The following is a 6,561-nucleotide window of genomic DNA, read 5'->3' on the forward strand; positions in this document are numbered from 1 at the left end:
GGGGCTCGAGGTCCTTTTTCACTTTTTTTTTTGTTTTACATATTTTAGATCTGGTTTTGTATTTTGTTGAGTTTATATTTGTTGTTTAAGTATGAAAAATTGTTGTGTGGTTGAGTAAATCTGGATTTTTTCTTTGAGACCTTATTATTTTTTGTTTGTTAAATTCAGTTTTGATTATGTATTAAATGAATTTGGGAAATTTTAAAATTTTCTTATTTTTTTAAGGGTTATTACCGGCGAAAATACCCAATGTTTACATGTTGTTCCACTTATACACCCAATCTTTATTTTTCGCGGTGAATATACTCAAACCCACATGAACTGTGTCTCCGTCACTACTTTACCCCTAACAGCGTTAAAAACGCTTACGTGGCCAATTGCGTGTACAAAACCAGACACATCATTTAGCCCAGGTAAGTTTTTAATTATTGATTGAAAAAAAAAGCTTTAAATCCTTAAATACCATATGCACGAGAGATCTCCATTGTAGAAGAAGAAGAAGAAGAAGAGAGAAGAGATGAAAGGGGAAGACCCAAGTGTGTCTTGGGGCGAATCAATAAACCGAGGTGGAGCCAAAATGAGGTCGTCGAGATCTAGGGCACAAGGTGTATATCAAGCTTGTCGTAAGCATTGTGATTGTGGGGCAGAAACAGTGGAGAGGACATCATGGACCGATGATAATCCAGGGAGACGGTTCAAATCTTGCTATAGGATGAAAGTGAGCCTGTTTATATTTTTTGTCTTCTTTTTCCTTTATATATTATTAGCTTGGAAATAAATTAATTCAAGAAAACTATTTGTGAACAGTGGAATGGGGGTTGTAACTATTTCCAATGGATTGACCCCCCTATGTGTGAAAGGTCAAAGATGGTGATACCTGGTTTGCTAAGAAGAGTACGTGAGTTTGATGGTGATCTGGGCAAATATTATGAATATGAAGATAGATATGAGTCTTGCTTTGAACCTAGTGTGGAGCCTTTTCAATGTCAACATTATGGCTATATGAATGGGAGTTTGGATGGAAGAGTTCGTGCAAGTTCCTGGTTGGTAAAGGGAAATGTGAGGAAGATGATGTTGTTTTTTTTTTTTTTTTTGTAATTGTGTATTGGCTGACAAAAATTATGTAATGTTCGACTTCCCTGTTTATTGTATTTAGTGTTGCTTTCAAGCATAATAAAAATGATGTATTTTATTTAGTGTTCGACCCTTCCCTGAAAAAAAATCATGGCTTCATTGAATGTAAGAGAAATATATTTATTTAGTGTTGCTTTCAAGCATAATAGAATGATGCACCAAACCAGATATTTTGTCATTGATTAATATTTTCAACTTTACAGAGCAAACATATGACATATTAAGTAGCATAATGTCTACATGTCAAAAGTATTCCTAATGGCCAAGATGTCCCAAAATATTGATAAAGTCAGACTGAATATGTACATGTCAAAAGTATGGTAATGCCTATATTGTATGGCGACTACACCAAAAAGAAAACAAGTTTTCTACATCAAAAGGGTTTAAGATTAAAGAGCAGCTTCTTAGTTGGTCTGAGATGTGGAACCACCATTCCTTTGCTTCTGTCTCTTAGCTCGCTCCTTCCTTTTAATAGTTTCAGTAGTAGGATTCTGAGATGGTGGTCTTCCTCTCTTTTTTTGCCTTGCAGGCTGTAATTAAACCAAAAACATAACTCATCATATTTAAGCAAATCACATTCATTTTAACTGCAAATGAATACAAGTCTGGCATACCGTGTACCAAGATTACCTCCATAGTTGCATTCTTGCATGTTACTCGTGAATGGCCTGTTTGCTTACAATTGCTGCAGTGATTAACTTGGCCAACTCTCCTAGCCTTTGTTGCAGTAGTAGGTGGTGGTTCATTTGCCTCTTTGTTTCTAGACTTTTTAGGCCTTCCAGGTAAAATTGTCTCTGTTGGAGGATGTATCAGATTCAGACCAGTGTCAGGCCACTTATCTGGGCTAGGCATTGGTTCGATTGGTGTCGCATAAGTTTCTTCATATGCTTGCCTCTTGTAGTAGTCATCTATGAATCCCAGTGGATCTAGGTTTGAAAACCAGATAGCAGCTAAAGCATGCCCACATGGTATGCCAGACAATTGGAATAGCCTACATGTGCATGTTTTCGTTTCCAAGTTCACAACAAATGACTGAGCATTGATGCTTTGCAATAAATTTACCTGGAACTTACCACCTCCAGCAAGCATAGGGAAACAATGCTTAGCAACATTCTTGTTTTTCTCAATGATGTCCATAATTCTTTTGGAAACAGGATGCACCCACTTAGAGACACTCATTCTTCTATTGCAGAACAAACTCATCATCCAATGCCTAATATATTTCTAGCAAAGTGATAATAGATTTATCTCTGGCATCAAGAATGGCATTGTTGAAACTTTCACAGAGGTTATTAATAAGAAGGTCACATTTCACATGCTCCCTGAAATGAGACTTGGTCCATTCTTCTGGGTTTTTTTTCATCAGCCATTCATACGCCTTGAAATTCTCTTGCTTAATTTCATTCATCCTATTTTTCCATTCCACTTTAGTTGTTGCCCTTGCAGCGGCCCACATCATTTGCTTAAGTAAGAGTCCAGGGAATTGCTTCTTGAAATTGGCATGCATATGTCTCACACAGAATCTCACTTCCGAACCTTGAAATACAGTACTTAATGCTATTTCTAAGCCCTTTTGCCTATCTGAAATCATTGTTAATCTCTCTGGTTCATCAATCTTCAAATCCTCCTTCAATAAATTTAAAAACCATGTCCAGCTACCTGTGTACTCCTTCTCCACTACAGCATAAGCCACTGGAAACATGGCATTTGCTGCATCAATGCCAATTGCAGCTAATAACATTCCTTTGCAATATCCTTTTAAAAAACAACCATCCAAACAGATAAGGGGCCTACAACCATTGACGAATCCATCTTTACAAGCTTTAAGACATATATACACCCTTTCAAATAACCTCTTTCCATCCTGCATTCTGGTTTTCAATATTGATGTTCTCCCAGGATTTGTCTCTAACAGTTGCTTGCAATAATCTTCCAGTATGGCATATTGTTCCCTTATAGTTCCTTCTAACATCACTCTTGCACAATTCTTTGCTCTGTAGAAAGTTGACCTTGTTGTTCTTGAAAACTGAGTACGTGTTGTTAGCTGCATGAAACCAGAGTAAGTTAAGTTTGGGTTTATTTTGAACTGTTCAAGATAATGCTTTGCAAGCCAATTGGAGGTTGCATGTTTGTTGTTGAAAACCAATCCACACGTGTGCCTATCCACCAATGTATTTACCCTAAATGAGCGCTTGTCTGACAGTTGGACTCTTGCATAAATGACCCAATTGCAGCCTGCACTCTTGCATTTTGCCCTTACCCGACTTTGGTCATTGGCCAGCCAAACATACTCCCTGTTAATCTTAATAAAATGCTCCTTCAATGCAGTTCTAAATTGGTCCACGGTAGCAAAAAGCATGCCTAATTTAAATCTGAAGTTATCCATGTTTGTTGCATGATTGAATTGGTTGTTGGATCTTTTTCTCCTCCTGGCATTACCATCCTCATCTGAACTAGACAAACTTTGTAGGTCTTCCTCACTAACATAAGCACCTTCATCATCATTTGGATCAGCTTGGCTACAACCGTCTGTAACTGAATGCCACCATGTTGCAGGATTAGCATTAGCAAACATCTCTTCAGCCTCACCCTCATTCTGCATGTACTCCTCCTCCTCCATAACAAATTCAGACTCTTCATTACCTTCACCTTCATTTTGCCCATTCTCATTAACAGCAGCTTCACCTTCATTTTGCCCATTCTCATTAACAGCAGCTTCATCATGCTGACTCGCTAGACCCCTTTCACCAACATCACTTTCACTCTGAATATTCTCACCAACATCAGCTTCATCATTTTGACTTGGGCCAAAATCATTATACTCATACTCATATTCGACCTCTTCTCCAACTTGGGCCTCTTCTGCAGCACAATTGAGTTTTGGATTGACAACCACATCGACAACTACATCTGCATCATCAGGCAAGTCTTCAATGACACAACTAGATTGTGTCCATTCCTCTGGCATATTGACAACAAAAAAAGGGTCCTCATCTTCAGAGTTCACAGAGTCAATGTCTACAACTTCAGGACCATCCTCATATCTAATTTCATTGTGATCAAACCAAGGATCTTCATCATCTGATAATGGGTTGACCACTACATCTGCTGGGATAGTTGTATCATCAGGCAACTCTTCTATAGTGCACACCGTCTTCTTAGAAAGTTCTGGGATATAAGGAATTGCATCTTTCTCCTTACTCCATTCCAACTCCAAAGTTCTTTCTGGTTGGACCACAAAAATATCCACTTGTCTATACTTTCTCCTCATCATATCTTCAACCATTTCAATAACTTGTTTATCACCAATTACCATTTCAGCCAAATTCAAATGCTTCTCCTTAGGCTTCCACAAAAAACCCACAGGCAATTTATACCCTAAGCATTGCACCATCCAATCCAACTCATATCTACTGAAGTAATCAGTGTGATTCCAGTCAAAAAAAGAAACTTTACCTCCATGATACCTTTTGTTGCCAAATGGAGTGAAGAAATTTCCTCCATGGTGCATTGCCACAGTAAAATGGCCCCCACACAGATCTAGCATATCAGATAATAAAAAAATACAAAGAAAGTTAGTGGGAAAATGGACAAACTCATGTGATATACGACAAAGCACATTACCCAAACAAAACAAAGAATATCCCACAAAAGTACATGCACAACACAGTCAGGGGCTTACCATATCCAGGGGGTTCTTCGTCCTCAGTCCGAAGCATGGGCATTTTGTTCCAGTTCCTCCTCCTGCTTCGTCGTCGTCCTCAATCCGAAATGGTAAAAAGCAGGGGGTTCTTCGTCCTCAGTCTTCGTCCTCCTCCTCAATTCGAAATGGTAAAAAGCAGGGGGTTCTTCGTCCTCAGTCTTCGTCGTCGTCCTCTGTGATCTTTGTAGTCTCAAGAAATTAGTTTCAGAAAAAACTTTGAATGTGGGTTTGCCTTTTCTACATGAAATGTGGGTATAAAGAAATCATTCCCTCTTCAAGCCGTTGGAATTTTTTTTTTTGATTTGCAGTTAATATTTTAAAGCACATGTGTCTGGTTTTGTACACGCAATTGGCCACGTAAGCGTTTTTAACGCTGTTAGGGGTAAAGTAGTGACGGAGACACAGTTCATGTGGGTTTGAGTATATTCACCGCGAAAAATAAAGATTGGGTGTATAAGTGGAACAACATGTAAACATTGGGTATTTTCGCCGGTAATAACCCTTTTTTTAATATATTATTAGCGTCAGTTGGCACTATCACACGCAAATTATCTGTGACAATGCACCACTGATGCAAATCATACCATTTGCTTCAGTGATGTATTATCATAAATGCTAAATTTGTGACAGTGCAGTACTAATGCGAAAAACTTGGCCAATTTGCGTCACCAATTTTTGCGTCACTTTTGGAACTGATGCTGATACATTTTCGCATCAGTGGAGCATTGACGTGAATTGTGGTTTTTATTGTAGTGTTTATTTGTCACTTATTAGATTTTTCTTTTTCATTTTCCTAATGTAACCAAGTTACTATAACCTAATAGGTTATTAATTTATAATTAATGTGTTTTTTTATGTTTTTTTAAATGTATATATAGGTAATAGTTTGTTGGTGAAATTGAATAGTGTTGCCATCATATGAAGAGCAAAATGAATACAAGAACTGCGGATGTTGATGTGGATCAACATTAGTATACCTATTGCTATAACCCATATAAATCATTTAAATAATAATAATAATGATAAATTTTTTAATTTTTTTTAATTTAGAAAAGGGCCTCATATTTTACTCTATTTTTGGTATGAAGGAAAGAAAATAGAAAAGAGATAGAAAATTAGAAGGAAAAAAAGAAAAAATATATTTCTTTCATAGTTGTTTAGTAAGTAGGAAGGAAATAAAATTGATTTATTATAAAATTAATATATTACTCTTAAATTATTAATATCAAAATTGTTCTATAAAATAATTTAGTAATTTCTCACTAGTGTATTTTTATAAAAAATTTCTATCACTTTTTCTCTAATTTGGCGAGAAAGATTTTTTTGTGAAGAGTGCTCAATATTGTTCTCTCCACTTTTCTTTTCTACCACACGTCTAATTTTTTTTCTTCTTTCTTTTTTATTTTTCTTTTCTATACTTTCTTTCATCCCACTTTTCTTCTCTACCAAAAATAAGGTTAGTAACATGTAAGTGTTAAAAAGTCCCTCGAAAAAAAAAAGAAGAAAGTGTTACAACGTCATATCTCTATGACAATTTCTTTAATCTAAAAATTATTTGATAGATGCCCGAACAATTTTAAACACCATTTCACATCTCTCCGACATTTTTTTTGCTTTTCATATTCTTAACACATTCTCCGTTATTCTAATTTCCTAATATCTAATATGTGAAACTTCATCTAACGATCTAGACTTCTACATCCTTATACGTTTGAGTAATTTTG

General features: G+C 36.3%; 2 long non-coding RNA genes across 2 annotated transcripts; one reads left to right on the forward strand and one right to left on the reverse strand.

The window, feature by feature from the left end:
- The first annotated feature begins 228 nt into the window (after positions 1-228).
- Positions 229-1,316, forward strand: LOC133816135 (uncharacterized). The gene is made up of 2 exons (XR_009885031.1): positions 229-718; positions 808-1,316. It is a non-coding gene; the product is annotated as an uncharacterized LOC133816135 (long non-coding RNA).
- LOC133816136 (uncharacterized) lies at positions 1,289-1,880 on the reverse strand. Its single transcript, XR_009885032.1, has 2 exons — positions 1,765-1,880; positions 1,289-1,664 (listed from the first exon to the last, which is right to left on the reverse strand). It is a non-coding gene; the product is annotated as an uncharacterized LOC133816136 (long non-coding RNA).
- Between the last annotated feature and the right edge of the window lie 4,681 nt (positions 1,881-6,561).

This window comes from Humulus lupulus, chromosome 2 (genome assembly GCF_963169125.1).
Source record: "Humulus lupulus chromosome 2, drHumLupu1.1, whole genome shotgun sequence".
Classification (NCBI taxonomy): domain Eukaryota; kingdom Viridiplantae; phylum Streptophyta; class Magnoliopsida; order Rosales; family Cannabaceae; genus Humulus; species Humulus lupulus.